The following is a 22,254-nucleotide window of genomic DNA, read 5'->3' as shown; positions in this document are numbered from 1 at the left end:
TTGTTTTGGTTCACAGTTTCAGATCATAGCCCATCACTGTGAGCAAGTGCACAGTTATGACGCAGGGAGCCAAGGAAGGTGTGTTCTACTGCTCAGCTTGTTTCCTCCGTTTTATACGGTCCAGGGAATGGTCTTGTTGGCAATTGTCTAGGTCATCCCACATCATTAGGGATCCAGGGTCCTCCTTCTCGGACACTGCCAGAAGCTAACCTTTACCTAGATAGCCACTCATAGGTGTGCCCCAAGCTTTGTTTCCTACACACCAAGTTAACAATACTAACCACCACAATGTCTTGTGCCTGGGAGTGCTCCTGACAGCCTGATGCTTTCTCCAATGCTTCAGTGTACACTTGGTCAAAATTTTAGCTCTTCAAAAAGGAATTAAAGAGTATCTGAGCATGCATGAGGAGCAGTGCAGCGGTGTGCCGAAGGACAGGCTGGGCCTGCACACAAAGCCATGAAGATGTGTTGACTTAGGAATATAGTCTCCACTCTCTATCCTTACTTCCAGCCACACTGATGTTGTCAACCCCTGTTTTCAGGCTCTGCATCTTTAGCTTATATCCTCCTTTCTGACGTCATCTCTGCCCACAGTTACCCTTATAGAAGTGGCTTTGGTTAAACAGAACCTCTCAGCATTTGTTTAAACAGTGCCTACATTTTTTCCCTCGCTTTTCTTTGTATGGATTTCTTTTTTTGTTTTGGGATTCCCTTTCATCTACTTCAAAGGTCCTTACCTACCACATTCCCAAAGCTACCCACCATATAAGGCCCAACTCCTGATGCTACTTCCTCTAGGAAGCATTTCTTAATTTATGGTGGTTCTCCATCTCTTGGACTCACTCAAACTGGAAGCACTGTCTCCCTGTTTTGAGCTTCTGTTCAACTAAATCTGTTTTCCTTTGATACACTGAGTATCAGCTTTGAATCGAATATAATTATTCTAGCCATTAAATGGTGATTATACTGGCCTAGGCTCCCTGGACACAGTGCCTTTGTCTGTGATCTTTGAATTATCTACAGGCTAGGCTGAGTGTTTTGCACTCAACAGATATTATATAAATTGAATAAATGACTCTTAGGAAATACCAGCTACAAAATTCAAACATACCCGTAAAAGTGGAGTCAAGTGTATGGGCTGTTGTAACATTGAAAACAAAACAAAGCAAAACACGGTATCCTTGTTTGGGATTCTAAAAACATTGAAAGGCAATATTAATCTTTAAGAGAGCAGGTTCTCAAAATTATAGCAAAACAAATAAGCAAAGACAATGAAAACACAAGGCTGAAGAAAAAAGGTTTATATATATTTTTTGTACATGATCTCGTAAAAATCATGTCATCTAAACTTCCTCTTTACAAAGGTCCTGGAGGTCTTTGATATACCTGTCTAAGCTATCCACCATCTCTCACTTCCACTCAGCCTCAGCCACTGGTTTGGAGACAGGGAGATGCGACTTTTGTCTTTGGCTTTTCAATGCACTGACTTGTAGAAGTGGTTAGGAAGCATTTAAATACACACTCACGACAGTCCCAGACCCTATTTTACCAAAGATTTCTGAGCCAGGGGATTGTTGTCACTTGCTAATTGAACAGAAACGTGCAAGAGCTTGCTGTGGGTTTCGTGCCTTATGGCCTCTCTCTGAGTGAGACCTCTGGACCAAAGGATCTGATATCAAAGTAGAGTCCACTGTGGCCAGTCAGCTTCAAGCCATCCTGTTGTTGGTTGGCGCTCATGGGCTCCCAAGCTCCAAAGGGAGGGAAGAGTAGCATCTATCTCCTCAGCTGTTTGTTTCCCGGTGCTGACAAGAGGGCCTGGTGGGGGATGACAGGGAGCATTTTTCAGCTTGTGCTTTCAGAATGTAACTAGTGTAGTATTTCTCATTCCAGTGACGCTTGGCTTGCCCCATTTGCTTTTATGACAGTGCTTGGCTACGATTAAATGACAATTTAATGTGCATAATAACTCATTAAAGTTTTAGCGAGGGCTTGAATGAAGGTGATGGGGTTTGAGAATATTTTTGAGAAAGCTGTACAGTTTTAAACTTAAGCCAGGGGGCAACTTAGAAAAATTTCATATCTCTGCTGAGAATAGCTCTAATTTCTATATTCTTTCTCTTTGCCTCAGTTCTTTTCTCTGTCTGACCCCCACCCCACTCCTGTCCCCACTCCCAACAGATTTAGTTCTATATCTCAATTGTGCTGGAAAGAGTACAGTAGTTTCTGGGCTTAATCCTCACCCTTGGGATTCCTAAACTATGTAGAAATTGTCTTTGGCTGAATGTAACTTTTCTGAGCCTACAAGGATCTATTAACCAGGGTCAGTTCGGAGAGCTTAGCATGAGAGGGGAACGGAAGTTCCCATTTCTTTGCCTCCTCAGTGACTTCTGAAGATGGCCAGAGCACTGGCTTTGCCTCCACCTGTGAGATGCAGAGGGAGGATGGAGATTGGGGACCCCTCCTCCTTTTTCTTTCCCCAGAAGAGAATCCCAGGCTGAGGGCAGGGATTTAGAGGAAAACAGGCACAAAGATTATAGGGTCCAGATCTCAAGCTGGTCTTCTTATTGCCAACCTGTGAGTAGGGGAGGGCAAGGGGAATCCCTAGGCTGGGAATATTTCTAGCCTCAGGTTCTCCCACAAGGGACAGTAGGCTGAAAGGGTGGGAAGGTAGTTTCCCCTGGAGGCCAAGCTCCAAATAGCCTACTAGTGGCTAAATCCTGACTTGAGAATTCAAGGAGGTTGTCGCTTTCACATTTTGCCATGGTACTCTACATACCAAATCATGACAATAGGTAACACCTTCTAGTCCCTTCAGCATAGGGCAACGTTCAACCACAGCCTTTCAGAGGCACTGCCTTCAGCCTGCATTTCCCCAGGTTTGATCCAGAGAACCCTGAGCTGTCTGTATCCAGGGGGCATCCTCAGTTGCTCTGGACCAGAGGGAGTTGGAGCTACACTCAGTTGGTATGGTCAGGAATGACCCAGTTTCTTTACCAGGCTCTGCTTTCTTTTTAGAAAATAACTTTTGCATCAATAAGAGCTTTTTTAGTCTGGGGTATGACTTGAGGGAAAAACAGCCTCCCTTTCCTTTGTTAACTCTCTTGGCTCCAGACCAATGAATAACTCTAATGGAATGATTTCTGCCTTTCCTCGTAGTTATCTTTTACTGCCAATCAGAGGCTTCCTGTGAAAGGTGAGGAGGAGGTTAGGCTCCAGGGGCCCCCTCCTTCCTGAGAGGCACCTGGACACTGCTGACCTTGAGGGGTGCTGAAGAGCGTGGGGAACAACGAGACTCTTTACAGGGAACCCTTTCCGATGCCGGTGGAAAGGAGTGTCTAGTTACAGACACTTTTCTTTGTTGTTGTCTTGTTTTTCCTGCACGAGGCAGTTAATTTCCACAAAGCATAACAACCATATTTTGGAATGTCATGTTTTACAGTTACTTTGTTTGTTTCTCAATGGCCATTTGCATCTCAATGCCCCAAAATAGGGGCAGAGGGGGTGGTTCCTACATTCTGAGAATAACAGGGTAGCCAGAGCAACAGGGGGAATGCCACTTTATAGGGTAATCAGAGGGAAAGCTGAAATCACAACCCCTCATTTATCTATGGTAATAATGCTCGGTGAATTACAGGGTGGGTTTTCTGGCAGGAGTATTTGTTTCTATAGAACAGGACTACTAGATTTGAAAATGCGTTTTGGGTTAGTGACCCCGATTTTCCCTGACTGGGAGATAAAGGACTTGGAAACCATGTTTGTGCTAACTAATTGTGTGTGTGTGTATGTGTGTATGTGTGTGTGTGTGCATGTATGTAGGTGTTTAGTATCTCTGTGTGTATGTGTCTCTCTGGATGTATATATGTGCATATGTGTGTCTCTATCTCTTTGTGTATATGTGTGTTCATATGCATGTGTATTTGTGTGTGTGTGTTCACATAGGTAGTGAGGAGATGGGAGAAGGCTCTGCGGGAGACAGGAATGTAAACACAGCTGCTGTACTAGTCCTGGGGTGCTTGTTCTCATTTCCTTTTCTTGGTGTCATTTAGGAGCTATGGGGTCTGGGAAAGAGGCTGGCACAAGGCAGGGGAATGAAGAAGAGGCAGGGGATGACAAGGGGACCATTGTTGTTGTTATCAACAGACTTGCATGCCTGACTCTGGATTTCAACTCTTTAAACCATTCAACTTAGTTTTGCCTCCTCTGTCCGAGGGTTCAGCTGAATGTTACATGCCCTCTCTAATCAAGATGATGCTCAGCACTGCTTTGGTCCTTGTGGAGAGCTCCATTGAGTCGTTTATTAACTCAGCAACTTCAGTGGAATGCATGCACAGAACAGACAGCCTGAGAGAGAAGGGCGTGAGTGCCAGGAGAGGAGAAGGGAGTTGACATCATCAGTCACCTTGGGAGTGGAAAGCCAGAGCAAGGAATACTGGCTTCCAGAGCTAAGGATGCTTAGTGTGGTAGGGATGAAGAGTGCTGCTGTGTGCCCTTTGCATACAGCAGACAAACAGTTCACTGTTGGATTTTGTTGAGGTTTTATGGTCAGTTAAAGGCTGTTACTGGTTGAGAAAAGTTTGCCACTGGGAAGATGTGTCCTTTTGTGTCAATGGAGGTCTCTGAAGATAGTGTCCCCTTTGCTACTGGTCCCAGGAGCGAGACACTGCTTGCTCCTGCTGACTGATTCTGACAGGCAATCTGGCCTCTCAGGAATATTGAACAGGAATGTTGTCCCAGGTTATCTCAGATATGATTGTGATAGCATTTATTGTTAGTTCCTGAGGAAAGGTCTCTGGGTCGTAATAAGACAACCCTTCCACAAACTTCTATGGGCCTCATTTCTCTTAAATTTGGCCAAAGCCTTTTACTTTTCCTAACCAGCTGGAGACCGGCACACCTGTGCACACTTCTCTCTATTCCTGAAATCTTCCTTTATTTTAAACAATTTCCATAATACTGGAGGAACAAATAGCAAGCTTTCCTTTCTCTGGGACAGGCCTCATGCTCATCCCTATCAACATTCTCTGTGAGGATGGCACAGCTACCATGGCTTGTCTGGTTTCCAAGGTGAGACATGATAAACTGGATGTGGTAGCTCCCAGGTGACCCAGCCAGACACTCTGGCCGATGTAAGTATGTGATTACGGCAGCTACATTCTCCACACGTCTTTGCTGCCTGTACCTCAGAAAGGGAACTGAGCTACTGAATGTTACATATTATTCTGCAGTGGCAAAAATGTACCAAACTGGAGGGACATGCAGGCATAAGTAATTCCTTGCATATTATCCTTTAGTTTCAGTGATTGACCTCTTTGTGAGCAAGGGATGAGGTGGGGTGAATCACTGTTTATGTTTTCAGAATGAGATGAGGCGCTCACAAGCCAGTCCCTAAAACATACATACCAGTGGCTCCAGGCTCATAGACCAGTTCTGCATGAGAAGATCCTGGGAATGGGTGGCAGAGGGCCATTGTCACCTCATGTGCTTGAGGACAGAAACTTACACAGTTTAACAGGAAACACCTCAGGATGGTGTCAGCTTTGAGGAAGAAGTGCTCTTTTCCACCTCCCTCTTCAATTTTTAAGCTATCACTCTGCAAAAGTTGGTGTGGGGTGACGTTTCTATTTCTGTTCCCAGATCAAATGTATTCATCATGGGTTCCATTGAACTTTGCATGTCCAGCCATCCCAAAATGAGAGCAAAATGGCAGTTACGTGGCCAGGTCACACATTAGCACCAAAATATTTGGCCCACTTGATTAGGAAGGAATGCAGTCATGTTATTGGAAGGCTGAAGAAACCAGACACATTGACTGATGGAGAATGGGGTTGGCTTCCTCCTCTTTCTTTGTGTGTATAGATCCTATGATAGTCCCATGAAGTAGGGCAGGGCCACAGCACAAAGAAAAGAGGAACGAACTTTAGGGAACAGGTGCAGGCTGGCAAAGGGAAGCGCAGTGGAAAATGGCTCCGCACTCATAAGCATCATCCATCTTTGGGCTGTCTTCAGGAAATGCACCGGAATCCAATTGCTATGGCTATGTGAGACTTACCTGACACATAGGCTTTCTGTCCCATGGGGGCCAAAACTGTTTTGTCTTCAAAGGGGGGAAACATATTTGTGTTTGCCCTGCTTTGCTTTGTAAAACTGAATTGCAGAGAGCTCATGAATAATAGAAAGAACACTAAGGACTGTGAAATTAACATTGGCATGAAATAACTCCCAAGGAGAGATGGCTGAGGGGGTCTTCCTCCTGCCTCCTCTACTAGCAGGGTTTTGTGAACTGGGACTTGTTCACCTGGGAAGGTGTAGTAATTAATGCCTGCAGAGGACTGATTTGCTTCCTGGTTGCAGGATGGTGAATATTTTCACATGCTTTAGGTCAAGATGGTGTTTCTTATAGAGATCTTCAGGGGGTGATAACTCTAGTGGGTTATGGTTCCAGTGATGAGCATAGGTCAAATTTGTCCCTGAGAGTTGCCATCTTCCTATTTAATATTGACGGTACCTTTTACTGAGCTTTCTATTTACTGAGCACTGGTTTTTATACATGTTTTCTCATACAATTTTGTATCTACTGCTGTGATTTGGCTTTTGTATGTCCCTCAAACCACATGTGGTTCATACATTGGAGGGCTAGACCTCAGTGTGACTGTGCTGAGGTGGTGGGGCTTTAAGAGGTCTAGTCCAACAGGACGTTCTTAGGTCATTGGAGGCATGTCCTTGGAAGGGATTAATGTGGTTCTTAAAGGACCTCAGTTCCCATTCTCTGTCTGGCTTCTGGTCTAGTGACATAATTATTTCCTCTCATACACTCCAGTTCTATGGTGCCATTTGCCAGAGCCGGGAGATGCAATGCCATGTTCTGGGACCTGTAGAACTGTGATCCAAATGAACCTTTTATCATCATAATGTTACTCAGCCTTAGGGATATAAGTGGGAAACAGACATGCAGCTACCTAGTATATTAGATGCAATCATCTCCACTTTACAGATGCAGACCGTGAGGTTCAGAAAGGTTAAGTTATACGCTTATAAGAGACAGAGCTCTCCATGACAATCCAAGCCCGAGTGACTCTTTTACTTTGTACTGGGGATACAACCCTGAGAGTCTGCATAGGCTAAACACATGCTCTCCCACTGAACTATACTCCCAGTCCTGAATGTCTCCTGAGGTTGCCTGTGTAACCACTGGCTTACCCTTCAGTGTGCCAGGCCCATGTCGGCACAGCTTCTGCAGATTTCTGTGGTGGCCTTGGTACCTCTTGTCCTTCTTTCTGCCGCTTCCCCAAGGCAGATGCTATGTGCTGGTATCTCTTATGCCTCTCATTCTCTCCAGGTTATCCTAGAATCAGACGGAATGAACTGGGAATGGGGGAAGCTTTCTGCAAGAGGTAACTTTCCTAGGACCATAATACATTGTTGGTCAACCCTGAAGCCATCACAACAAAATGGAAAAATGCTTAAGAACTGTGAAGAATACCATAAATACTAAATACACATGGTTAAGAGTTTGAGCTTTGCCATCAGACAGATCTGGGTTGTTCCCATTGACTGATTGAGCGAGTCATTCATTCATTCATCTGTGAATCATTTGTTGAGTACCTTCTGTGTGCCAAGCACCATGCTCAATTCTGGGTCTGATTCCAGATCTGCACTTACAAGCTCTGGACCTTGGGAGATTTACTCAACCTCTTTAATGAGAGAATAATAGTTACCTCTGGGCTGATCTAAGATTAGGAGCTGGCACAAAGTAAGAGCTCAATAAATGGTATTATTAATAAAATTACCAAAGAGTGGTGTTGCTGGGTCAGTGCCTGCTTCCATTACTTTCCCTCAGTACTCAGCTTGCCAAGGTTTCTACTAGCTAGTGTGCAGCACCGGGGCTTGCGAAGTTAATGTGCTAAACGAAGCTATTAGCCTTTGCAAAGGCCATTTACAGAGATAATGACTTCACCCCAAGCAATACCTAATTTTCAGCACATGGTATCCTCAAATGGGAGTCATTTCAGCAAGGGACTTGTGCACCAAACCATCACATGCCTATCTGCTCCTTCACCTTTAGCATCTGCTTTCCCCTGACAGCTAAAGAGATTTTTTTGTGTGTGTGATCAAAAGAATAGGCAGTTGCTTCAGAAAATATGGATAGATTTATTTTAAATAATGAAAGACTTTCCAGTTGTCCTATTAGGCATTAGTATCTCACCTCTCCTTAATGCATAGTCCACTGATGTTAGCACTTGAGGCTTTTTGGATGCTTTCAGTAACAGTACTTGGCTAATCTAATGTGATTCAGCTAATGGGTTTTCTATCAGTGTTTATGGACCATCTCATCTATCCACCTTCCTGCCAGAGAAGAGCATATATATATGCAGGAGGCTGGTACTACTTGTACTATTCTGTTTTTCAATGCATCTGAACCTATTTAAAGATCAATGTGTAAAATTTGGACTTCCATGGTGTGTCATTTGGGACACAATGAACCCACTATCTCTTTTCATAAAGGGGAAAAAAGAGTGAGTCTTGAAACAGTTTTGTTTTTAAGAAAGTAAAGCCTTTCCCCCACCACTTACAAAGACTAATGGCTGCTAAAAATAACTGCTTCAGGATGATTTAAGGCATTAGTACAAAATAAAGTGGGCTCAGGGAAGCTGTATGATTGGTCTTGAAAGAATTTCATTGTAAACCCTTTATTACAAAATGATATAGACTCATGAAAAGTTGCAGAGGTGGCACAGCCACATTTTCCCAATGGTGTTATTATGTAGCTAGTTAGAAATTAACAGGCCTGGAGACTGTTGGATTGCTCACTCATAACCAGCAGCTTGTAAAACCAAGAATCCAAACTGCAGGACTCAATGGCAGGTTGAAAGAATGGGAGCTCTGGCCCTGGGCAAAGATATGGTATTCTAGGCTGCCTGGAGAGCCATTCATAGATGACTAAACCTTATAAGGATACTATGGAGCTGGAGCCTTGTGATAAAGAATAAGGTCATGCCATTGTTCTCTTCCATAAGCACTAACCCAAATGGGCCTGTTAATCACCTGGAAAAGAAATGACCCTCAGGGAAAGCTGTGTAGTCTAGAGATGGTAGAAGTAAAATAAAACCCACCTAAAATGGAGATAGGTACAACTGTCCCTTTGGTTGCTGTCCATGACCCTTGAGAGTGTGCCCTGTTTCACAGTGGTCTTTTTAGCCGCTGTCCACTCTCACTCCTTGAGAGTGATCAACCGTATTCTATGGTAAACTTTACCTATCTTCTACTGTGTGCTCTGTGTACTCAGTTAAATTCTTTTGGTAGAGATCACAAGGATCATCTGCTGACAGTGCCATCTTATGTAACCATATCAGTGTTCCATTGTTTGAGAGTTCAGAGAATATTCTAGCAGTCTATTCTCCCTGGGGATGGGGGAGTGAAGTTGGAAGTGGATGGGTTGCTTCATGGCTGTGCTAAGAGGCCAGTGCTTACGATTCAATTGTAAGGTCAATCAGAGCATTTCCTCACTTCACAAACCCCAGAGCCTTCCATCTTAGCCTGAGCTCTGGCCAGACAGAGCTCTGACTGTGGTTGCAATACCCAAACATGCTTGGCCCTTTGTTCTTCCGGTTCCTTCATGGTTCCACCCATGTGGTCCTGCTGCACCAGACTTTTGTCATTGCTATGCTCAGAGGTGCCAAAGCTCTTTGTTGGATCAATTCTTTGGGAATCTCTGTTCCTACTCTGTTTTCTTTTTCTCTCTGCCCATTTCTGGCATTTTCCCCCATGCTTCACTTTTTATTTTAGCACCTGTCTCCCTCTCTTACCAATGTACGCTCTCAAAAGTGAGAGTTTTCTTCTGCCTAAAGAATCACTCATGACAGAACAAGATAGTGCCAAGTTTCCTCCATCTTGAATTCTTATTGAGGCCAATTCAGGTTTAAACATAACCTGATCTCCTTGATAGAGAATCCCATGGGAAGTTTCCAAACTCCATTCTAGGAACCCACGGTCAGGATATCCCAGCTTACTTATCTTAGTGTCTGTTAAGCTGTTATGTGGCACCCCCTCCAGCTGACCCATTGCAGTTAAATTGCTTGCTTCTGTGAAACCTCACTACAGCTGCCAAGCAAGATACCAGGACATGGTTTCTGCTTTCAAAACCCTGTGCTCTGGACACTGGAGGTTACATCTAGGTCCCCTAATACCTGGGTGTAATCCCAGCTGGCTGGAATAAAGACTTTCAATTGAGTATAAACTGTGTTGACTTGTTATCTCTGATAGGCTACCTGTATTCAGGGCATCTAGGAATGTGCCTGAAATATAGTCATCCCTCAGAACATACACATTGAATTAAGAATAATCTTGGCTGGAGCCTGGGGAGACAGCTTAGTCAGCAAAGCAGCAAAGTAGCAAAAGACTTGCCTTCCCTGAGTTTGAGGCCTAAAACTCACATTAAAAAACAAACAAACAACTAACACTGGCTGTGGTGGTGTGCTTGCTCTCTCATTCTCAGAGAGTCAGAGACACAAGGATTTTTGGGATTTTCTGGGGAGCCAGCCTACTTGACAAGTTCCAGGCCAGTGAAAAACCCAGAATCAAACAAAAAGAAAAGGTATGTGTATGTGTGTGTGTGTGTGTGTGTGTGTGTGTGTGCATGTGTGCATGCATGTGTGTGCATGTGCATACGCCTGAGGGAAGACACCTACGGGGCTGTCTTCTGCTCTACATACACAGGAACACACACACACACACACACACACACACACACACACACACACACACACACATGATCATGGGTGGGTTATTTAGTTTCCAGCTTTTAAAATTCACTCTTGGTGATAATATGTGATCACAAAAATAGTATCTTGATGTAGTTTGGGGATGTCCAGATTCTCAGGCCTATTTGCATCTGAGCTATGGAAAAATGAGTGTTCAAAATGTGCAGAGTAGCAACAGTCTGTTTAGCTTCTAAATAAGTGAAAATTTGGGGACTGCTATAAACCAACTGGAAGTAAAAATCTACACACCAAAAGAAATCTACATATAAATGAAAAACCACATTAAGACCCAGATCAAAGGACTAAAGGGGGTCCAGGAAGGGAATGCAAGTGGTTTGCAATCTCAGCTTCTCTCCCATGCTTTCTGACCTGTAGGCAATGTTTCTAACCTCTGGACTCACTATTTTTTTTTTTTTTAAAGGAAGATGACATTCCCCACCTTTTATCATGTCTTATTGTTTCAGTCATTTGCTTTGAGATCATCAAGCTGGGGCATATAATTTATAATAAGGTAAGGAAAACACACTGGTTCCTGAGAAACTTTTCATTGTTAAAACTAATTCGGTAGAGTTGAGCCCTCTTTTGGGGCTTCCCTATAGCCATTGCTTGCTATTGGTAAATATTCATAGATCTGCTGTCATGGAAATTAAATGGAATGGCTCAAATGACTGTAGGGGCATAAAGAGGCCTCAAAAGCGTGAACTTGGAGGACACACTTCATTTGCAGAGTTGGAGTAAAGAAAGTATTCGTTTAGTCTGTAGATGAATGCTCTACCCTGGAGAAGAATCCTGAAAAACTTAACAGGTAGTTCTCAAGGCAACACTTACATGATGGGGACAGCAGGATCTGCCTGTGCCAGACTGGATGCCCTCTGAGGAGGCTATTGGCCACTTCTTAGGAGCTCTTAGCAGTAAGAAAGACTGATGTCATGACTGCATTTTGCATTACACTCTCTTGAGAGTTTATGTTACTTTGTGCTAATCTGAGGACCTTTGTTAGGTCAGTACATATTTGCTGAGTGAATCCAGAGGCAGAGAGGCCCCAGGTGTTAAACACACATTCGTGCAGCCATGAAGGCCCAGCCTATCTGTAAAGTATTGATAAGTTGAGAGACTTGTGATGGGACCGTTTTGTTAGTGTGCACTCAACTAACTTTGTATTGGATAGTCCCTTTCTCCTCCCTTTCACTATCACCCTGTAGGTAGATCTAGGTTCTTGGGTCAGCAGGGAGAGACTCAATGGCTCTGATGAGTTCATGATAAAGGTGCTGTGTTTAGTCTGAGGCTCTTCCTGGAGACAGACTTTTGTTCTTGGGACTCTCTTAAAGGAAAACTATCACCTAGGAAATCCAATGTATCAGCAGTATTTGTAGTTATGGAACATCAAGGTCAGGAGGGAGTGGTGGTGGGGAGGGATGCCTGTGAGGGCACTCCTGTCACTGATTTTGAAAAGCTGACTCTTAGGGTTATTAGCTGCCTCAATTTACAATGCCATATACTCTTGAACACCAAATGCTCATTATCAAAAATTAAAGAAGCGTAGAGAGAGAGCTGGAATGTGAATTACATTTTAGATAATAGATTTTAGGACATGCTTACTATTGTTAAGATTAATTTGACCTTATAACTCACATAGGTTTCCACTGGGCACAGAATCCAGGGTAGAGTACAATGTCCCCATGAGTATCAGGGAACAAAGAAGCTCCCTTTCCCCCACTCCCACCCTGTGGTGCCTAAGTAGTGGCTGAAACTGGGCAGGTGAGGCCGGGCATGGAGTTCCCAGCCTCCATTCTCCAACTCTCTATGTCCTTAGGTTTCAATTGCACCTGCTTCATCCAACTTTTCCCTCAGGAAGAGAACAAGGGATCATTAGCATCCTTAGTTTCCCAGGACTGACAATATTTTAATGGGTGTTAGGAGCTGACAGGATTCCCTAACATCCCTATATTGAAATCTTAGTCTTAGGAGTAAGATTTGGAATATGGCTGTGTAGAGACAGGGTCTTTGATGTGGTGATAAAGGTTAAATCAAGTCACCAGGGTGGACCCTCATCCATACGCCTGTGTGTAGTTGGAGTTTTCCTGCCTGGCCCACAGTCAGGACAAATCTCTTTCAACCGCCAGGCCCATAGACGCTCAGAACCAACCAAGTAAACACACAGAAACTTACATTTTTTAGAAACTGTATGGCTGTGGCAGGCTTCTTGTTATCTACTATTTCTATCTTAAATTAACCCATTTCTGTTAGTCTATAAGTTGCCACGTGGCTTGTGGCTTACCAGTACCTTATATCTTGCTTCTCATGGTGGGGTCTTGCAATCTCTCTCCCCCTGTCTTCCTGTTCCCAGAATTCTCTTCTCTCTTGTCCCACCTATACTTCCTGCTTGGCCACTGGCCAAACAGCATTTTATTTATAACTTTCTTATTTAGACAAAAGGGGGAGATGTAGTGGATAGCCATCCCAGCATTGACCTGAAAGTTCCAACCCCCATTGAGGCTTTGGTAATGGTCATGCCCACAAGGCAGGGCAGAGGAGGAAGCAGAAGACCAAGGATCAGGAGGAGGTCTCTCTTTTTTGGTTCCGGGACCCTGGACGCTGGAGGTAGACTGAGCAGAGTTCTCCAGAGAACACCGCCGGACTGCGCTATACCTTTGCCAGACCCTACAACCTACCCCTTCATTTGTAAGTTACCCCACAAAATAAACCTCCCTTTTAACTACGTGGAGTGGCCTTAATAATTTCACCAATACCCGTGCTTTAAAAAGAGGAGCCTAGGACCCAGGGTGAACAAAGCACACCGGCCAGCACCTTGCCCTTCTAGCCTCCAGAATTAGGAGGGAATTAATAGCATGTAATCTGTCCTATTTATGCTCTGATATGCATAGATGGGGAGTGTGTGGTGGTCAGAGGACAGCTTTGTGAAACTGCTTGTCTCCTTCCATTGTGACACTGGTTCAGGGGTTCAGGGATTGAACTCAGTCCACCATGGTTGGGAGGTGAGCACCTTTACCTGCTGAGCCACCCCGGCAGTGAAGATGCTTCTAACACATTCTATAATGAAGTCCTTGAATGTGGAGTGAGAGTTCATTGGCATGCATGTAAAATTGTTAATTTTCTCCTGTTTTGACTAGCTCTTGGCCCCTTTTGGGAAAGTTTCTCCCCCCTTTTTCTTTGAAGAATTCCCTCATTACAACAGTTTTTGAGCTCAGCCTTTTGAGAAATCTCATAGATGGAAGGCCTCACTGTCTATATGTGGGTATTTTTGTATCAGTCCCATTTCTTCTTGAGCTGCTCACTCTATGGGGCTGATTTGGGCATGGGGTTCCCACTGACTTCAAAGGACTCTCAGGTAAAAGGAGAAATAGGCTCACAGAAATTTCCCAATGATGTTTTTGATTTATGAAAAGAGCATTGATAGTATATGCTTTAAAAAAAAGAGTATGGATATTGGTCTTGAAGGGGTATTATGGACGACAGCCAAATGAAGTCTGGCAATTCTCTTCTGATATGAAGAAAAATGTTTTTGAACTAACTACAGTGGGTAAATTCAGTCATTATACTGCAGGGTACTTTTATGGTTTCAAAGGTGTAAGAACAGGATAAAGTTAGGAGAAATCCCTGCTTTTTAAAGGCAAATATACATTCCATCATCATCATAATGCAAACTCTGTACATTATTTCGATAAATACATAACACATACAATTTCAGGAAGATATTTTTTGAGTTTCTCTATACTTTCCAAATACCTAAGGACAGCTGCTTTACATTTGGATGGACCCCAGACATCGACCAGATATGTTTATGCTATCTTTTCACAGATTGGGGATATCACCTATCTATAATCATATAATCATATAATTTTATTTAGTTTTATATATTTATTTTCTTCCACCACATTTTGTGTATGTATGTATGTATGTATGTATGTATGTATGTATGTATGTATGTATGTATATATGTATGTATACATGCATGCAGAGACTCAAAGATGTTGGGGCTGGTCTGTCCACTTACTCACTGAGGTAAGGACCTTCAATCAAACCTAGAGAGCACTGAAATGGCTAGTCCGGCTAAGAACTTGTTCTGGGAATCTGGTCTCCATCTTCTTGGCTGAAATTTTAGTAGGGGCATCAAGATCACCCAGAGTGTGTGGATTTGAATTATGGTCCTCATGCTTGCCCATCAAGTGCTTTTACCCTAGACTTCTCCCTAGCCTTGAAATAATAATTTTATTCATACACCTTCAGACAAACTTCAGACAACTTACTGCAAACATGCAAGAATACATGGAGACAGGAACAGGAAATAATGATAACAAGACTCCAAGGACTGTCTCTTTGTAGTTTCCTTCTTGTTGACCCAAAAAACGTCTCTCTCTTTTTTTTCATACTTCCTTCAATCTATTTACTGCCCTCTTTCCCCAACAACTGGCCAGTTGTGGGGAATCATGCTTGGCATGTCCAGGTAAATATTGGTACTCCTTGACTGACAGTGGGGTTATATGGAGACAAACCCATTATTAATTGAAAATATTGGAAACTGAATATACATTTAGGATTAATTGATTCTATTATGACTTTAATTATACAGGTTTATGGAACAGGGTGATAATGAAAAACATGTATGCAATTTTTAATGATCAAATCAGGGTAGCTAATAATCCCATCCTTGTAAGCAGTTCTTACAACGTTTCTCAATAACAGAAAATAACTAAAAATACTGTGTGTGTATGCAGGCATGAATTCTGTGGGGTATGTACAGGTTAGGGAAAAAAACATTTGGAAGGGGGTCTCCCCTCTCCTTTGTTGAGGCAGGGTTTTTCTGTTGTTTCTGCCCTGGGACCTCCTCCAGGCTGGCTGGCTTGGGAGCCTCCTGGCCCCTCATCTCCTGTAAGAGTGTTGGGATTGTGGACTTATGCGACCACATCAGGTTTTTTTCATGTGTGCCCTGGGATCGAACTCAGTTTGCCAGGCTTGTCCACCAGGCACTTTATCTACTGAACGTTCTCTCCAGCCAACACATAATAATAATTATACACATTTAGAAGGGATAATCTGATGTTTCAATACAGCATACAAGTTGTGTCAACTAAGTGAGGGTAATTGGTGTTTCTGTCTTTTTAAAAGAGTTTTTTTTAAAGTTTGATAATTTGAGAAGCTTCAAAGCCCCTCAATTCTTGTTATTAATAAGACATGTAACAGATTATTGTGAACTATACTCACCCCATGGTACTACTGTAGCACACAAGACCTTACTCCTTCATCACTAGCCACCATGGAAATGCAAAAAGAACACCGAGGTGAGATTGCATCTCTTCCATTGTAGCAGTTGGCATCAAAAACACACAAGACAGGGCCGGTGAGATGGCTTAGAGTCTGACTACCTGAACTTGATCCCTAGCCCCCACCTGCTAGAAGGAGAGAGCAAACTCCTGCAAATTGTCCTTTGATTTCCACATGTGTGCAGGGGTACACACTTGCCTCCTCCCAATATAAACAGAATTTCAGTGAATACAAAAGGATAAATAGCATCTAGGATATGGAGAGAGGGCAACTCACTGTTATGTATGCTGTGGAACATAACTTAGGACAGCCATTATGGTGCCACAATATACAGGTTCCTCGAAAACTGAAAATATCCTGTACACTCATACAGCAACCCTACTTCTGGATATGTCCTCAGAAGAAACCATAGCAGCCCATGGGAGGCTGCACATCCACATTTTTTGTTGCACTGTTCCAAACACTTAATACATAGAGTCACCCTTGACGCTCACCAGTGGGTGAGTGGATAAAGGAAATGTGATATGCACATCAGATTATTATTCAGCCAAAGGAGTATGCTATTTTACCATGTCAGCCAAGTAGATAGAGCAAGAACGTGTTATGTTAAGCAAAATCAGACAGAAAATAAATATCCTACTTTCTCCTTCAATATATGGGTGCTCAAGAGAATGGTCTGAATATGCAATAGTGATTATTAGAGTCTGAGGATGGGGGTGGGGCAGGGGAAATGTAGGGAGCTGGGTAACAGGATTAAATTGTACTTAGTACACCTAACCCACTGACATTCTGGACTTAGAATAGCACACCATGGAAGCCACACAATGAGTATAAAGCTTTTGCAGTTAGTAGGGTAATGAAACATGGTAGAACTCAAAGGTGTCGGATTTGCTAGCTGGAAGGTGGACACATATTTCATTTAATCAGAGAACTATCACTCTGCCCTGCTTCCAATTCTGATGTCCTTTCACGGTCCATGTGTTCACACTACCAAAGGAAGAGAAAGAAACAAGGGGGTTGTATGAGAAACTGACCACCAACGCCTTTTACTTTCTTCAACACACAACTAGAGGTTCCTTTTACTTTCTTCAACACACAACTAGAGGTTCCTTTTACTTTCTTCAACACACAACTAGAGGTTCATTGATAAAGCCAACATGTGGCCCTGGGCTCCCAAATTCACACACAGGTATTTGACATTCTCATTATGAAGTGTGGAGCTGTATTGGTGTATGTGGAACAGTATTTCATTGAGAAGACAGCAGCTTTTAGAGGGAAGAATGAATAACCTCTTTCCCGAGTGTAACAGAGAGTGATCTTCATGCTCTGTGCCCATCTAGTCACTAAGCCTGCTTCTTATCAGGTACAATATATTCCCGCTGGCAGCCTGATTTAATTGGGCTTGAGGTAACTGACTCAATTGAGCACTTTAATTAGGTAATTATTTTGTTATGAGAACCGCTTTCTAGTGTACGAGAGAGGGAACTTGCCATTTTTTCCCCTCAAGCTCAAAGTGGAAGCTGCATTCTTTTCTTTCATAATAAAGTAAAATAAAACTGAACAGCTAAAGAATTAGGCTGAGATCAAGAGAGAGAGCCAAGAAAAGCAGCTCTGACTTATGTATTGACGAGACAAGTGTGCTTTTGAGAAAGCAAAGACAAAATCAGTGTTTCTCAGACCGCACTGCCACAGGGGGTACCAGGGCTGTTGAACAGAGTGCTCACTCCCCTGCCTCAGTTCCCTTCTAGAAGCTTGGATTTCTTTCTCAGACCCCAGGCAAGAGAATAACGGCTGGAAATAGAACACAAGACAAAAAAGTTTCCCCCTGTCACTTGATTCTGAATAAAAACATTCAGGAATCCAGGGATTTTTTTTTTTCTCCAAACAAATTTAGTTAATTAGCACCATCTTTGAAAATTCACTGTGAAAGTTAGTCATTTATTAATTTCATTTGCAGATTGTCTTGAAGAAAGGCCTAGGTTCTGAAAATATTGCCCTAACTGGACCTAGGATAAAAGCTATTCTTAAATTGTCACACACTTGAGGCATTTGACCTTATCTTTTGTTGACCCCAGCAGGAATGATCGTAAATAATCTAATGATACCTCAGATCAAACAAACAAATAATTAGAGTTGACACTAGATGAGCCAAAAAGACCCTAATTAATTGATTTGCTAATAGCTGCTTGCCATTTACAGACATTAGCCCAAATTGGGTTTTAAGCTGTGACAGGGGCCACAGATTAACATTTTCTTTCTCTAAACTCCTGATTATCCACTACTCTCCCAGTTTCACCATTCCCTAATCTGTTGAGGCTAATTTTCAATAGATCCCATCTGAAACACACTATTCATTCATAAGCTATTTGTGGAATGGTCATAGTAATTATGTTTTGTTTGCTTAGAACTGATTTTTAGCTTTACCTTTCAGCAAGGAAGACAGAGCAGAAGGGAGCATTTCTCAATTAAATCCTCATTTAAATGAAGAGGTGTTACAAGTGGAACCTTCCCAAGCAGATAAGAATGGTAACAATTCTGTTCCAGAAACCCAGGGACCAGTGAAGGGTCATGTTCTCGTTATTGCTGGGCAATAAGCCATCCCCAAACTTAATGGGGCCAATCAACAAGGGTTCTGTTGTCTGTAACAACTTTGTGGGTTGACTGAGCTCGGTCGGGGTATTTATTCCTTTCTACTTGATGTTGTCTGGGCTACAGTTGTCTGGAAGTCTTACAAGTCTGGATAATTGAGACCAGGCACTTGCAAGAGGTTGTGGGTACACTATCTCCAGGTTCCTATGTAGGCTTCTGCAATCAGCATGGCTGGAGGAAGTGATCCTTGAAGGATGAGCTCAGATGCAGATCTCCTAGGATTCGACAGTGGAATTCCCACAACACCACATCTGCCTCACTTGAGCAGTTGAAGTGCTCACCAGAACCAGAGCAGGGTAGCGCAGTCACTAGGCCATCTTTGTAGATTAGATACCACTCCATCTATTCAGAAACAAAGAGGCATTTCATTAAAGCATTATGGAAAGCACTTTCTGGCATTTTCTCTGTAATCATCTTCACCTCTTTCAAGGGTAGACTCAGGACTGGGTACAGGAAAGCACCTCTTTCAAAAGAATAGGTTTGAGGCAAAAAGCTTTTCCAGAAAGTACCATTGCCATTCTCCTAAATTTCATTGGTCAGAGCCAACAGGTGACAACTGGCACATGACATCTGGCACTCTAAGATCTAAATCGTACCTGTTGGAATGTGTGAGCTTGCAGTCATTGGATTCTTTTAAACTACTTTGCAAAGAATAAAAAAGGGGTATTCAAGGGCTGGGGGTGTGGCTCAGCAGGCCAGAGTACCAGCCTTATAAGCCTGAGGACCTGAATCCACATAAAAAGGTCAGAAGTGGTAACCCATATCTATAATCTTAGCACTCCTACGGTAAGAGACAAGGCAGAGCTAGAAGAATCGGCTGGAAGCTCCAGGACCAGCTTGCTTGAAAGCCTGCTTCAAAATCAAGTAGATTAGGGGAACGGGAATGTTGTCCTTTGATCTCCACAAGCATGGTGCCCTGCGCTATCCCATCCCCCCTCCATCTGTCTCTCTCATATTAGTTATCAGACACTTAGAAAGAAGGGCAGTGGTGGTCATGAATCATACCACCTGGGAGAGCAAGCTTGCATATTGTTGTTCTCTTGTCTTCCATGTCCATTGTTCACATACTAGGCTGTGTCCTGATGTTTAGGAAAAGGAAACTCACCCAACAAGTTCTTCTCTCTCTCTCTCTCTCTCTCTCTCTCTCTCTCTCTCTCTCTCTATCTGTCTGTCTGTCTGTCTATCCTGTCTATCTATCTATCTATCTATCTATCTATCTATCTATCTATCTATCTATCTATCTATCATCTATCTATCTATCATCTATCTATCCATCTCTATCTATCTATCTATCTATCTATCTATCTATCTATCTATCTATCTATCTATCTATCTATCATCTATCTATCTGTTTTGGCCTCACTGCTGAATTGTTGGGTCTTAGAGAGACTTAGTGGCTTGCTGTCCCTACTCTCCTGGGCAGCACAGTAGAGCTGACCCTGTTGGTGGGGGCATGGGTGAACCCACTCTGAAGTAGTCAGAGTGGGAGAGTGGGCCTCACTCCTTTGTCTGCCCCTTGGTGGTGAGGATTCCAGGAAAATGCCCTCCCCTCTCAACCACCCCTTGCCACCTGCAGCAGGTGAGAGAGCTGATCCTCTCCCTTACCCCTGCAGCACTCAGAAAAGCTGACCCTGCACCTTGCCTGGGCATTACAGTAGCGCTGGCTCTGGTGGTGTAGGTGTAGGTGAGCTGAGCCCCTAAGGCATGAGATCAGAGAACCAGCCCCGCCTCTTGCTCCTTTATGAATAGGGTGAGCTATCCTGGTTGGTGCTGGAGCACTCATCCTGGTGGTGAGGATCAGGGAGAGTAGGCAGGCTGATCAACACAACAACAGTCTAGGCCCAGAACCAGGGCTATGAGTTGGCTCATCCCAATGTCCACTCCATCTGTGATCTTCTGGAGCACATGAAGGGGCTGGTCCTGCAGATCCAAAGCTACAGGATCTCCATGACACAGGGCAACAACAGGATATCCAAGAGGAGGCCCAGTGAGGATTCAGTATTCATAGTGTAGCAGAAGCCAGAGACCTCAAACTAGACCATTGATTCATTGGAATGAACACTTGCAAGTAAAGATGTATGGACTAAAGGGTATACTGTGTGGCTCACTGTGTCGCACTACAGCTTCCATGAGGATATTTTCTTGTCTTTTAAATTTTATTTTGTTTTATCATGTGGGGAAGGTTGCAAGGGCAGAGGGAAGATGTGAAGGGATGGGGAGATGAGTGGGGTCAAGATGCATAATGTGAAATTCACAAAGAATCAATAAAAAATTAAATTAGAAAAAAGAACTTAGACATTTCTTAATATCTGTGTGGTGAATTAATTTTTTTTCCTGAAAAAGAAGCATGTACAGAAAGTCTTAAAAGTGTTGCTTTTTTGCACACACCATGTCTCTGCAAGTGTGACAGGTATCTTTCTCATTTCTAATCCAACAAATATTTATTTAGCACCTTCTACAAACTAAGCGCTGTCTTAAGTGTTGGATCTGTCATGGGAAAGGAAAACAGATGGAGCTCCTGCTTTTCCTGTTGGTCTCATGTCCAACCAGGGGAGGTAGGTATGGCTCAAAAACAAACCCTACAAATTCTTGTGTATCCAGGAACAGGCTGAGACCAATAGGATGAAGCGCTAATCTAACAGACACCTTGGTCTAGAGATGAGGTGGACTGGGGAGCTTGGGAAATTACCTCTGAGAAAATGACGCTTGAGTGTAAATAAATAAACAGATTAAGTTAACTGGGTTTGTATTGTCATAAAGAAATAATTATTGTCATTCTGTCTTTCTAGTTGATCATCTGTGGTATTTTACTTAGACTTGCTGAATATTTAGATATGCAGCAAGTTCAATCACATTTTCCACATACTCCAACCACATTTCTCAAATCTAAAAATAAGGAAACAAAATGGTATCTCAAATCAATTTTTCCTAAGTTTTCAAGTTTATTGACCTATCTACTCACTCACCAACAAACTCACTTACTATTCACTCTGTGCATCCATCCATCCATCCATCCATCCATCCATCCATCCATCCATCCACCCACCCATCCATCCAAATGTACTTTGTCATGTGCCTGAATATGTCTGGTACCATGGTAGAAAATGGGGCACAATACTAATTGTATCTTACAGCCAGCTTTTACACTGTTCTGCTCCTTTCTTGCCCATTCAGGTATCATGTTTATTAATTTTCACATCTTCTCAAAAAAGCCTCTGAGTCAAGATTCAAGCTGAATTCATATTTGGGTTCCTAGGACCTTATATGGTAGGTGTCATATAGTATTTAAGAAATTCTTATTAAATAGATTTGTTGCATTAACCATTATTGATGGTCATAACACTAAATGCAGCTGAATGATTGCTCTTACTGCTTAAGTTTGGTGTAAATTGATAATGCCACGTTGTAAAGGAAGAAGATGGTTTCTGGTGAGACCTTGGCCAGTCATGGTCAGGACCCCTCTGTACTGGCTCCCCCACAGCTCTAACACTTTTCACTTCGGGGCTTCAGGTCCTGGAATCTTCCGGGCAGCTAAAGCAGCACCAGACTTCCCTGATCTTTGGGA

Source organism: Onychomys torridus, chromosome 10 (assembly GCF_903995425.1).
Source record: "Onychomys torridus chromosome 10, mOncTor1.1, whole genome shotgun sequence".
Lineage (NCBI taxonomy): Eukaryota > Metazoa > Chordata > Mammalia > Rodentia > Cricetidae > Onychomys > Onychomys torridus.
This window is presented reverse-complemented; position numbering follows the sequence as displayed.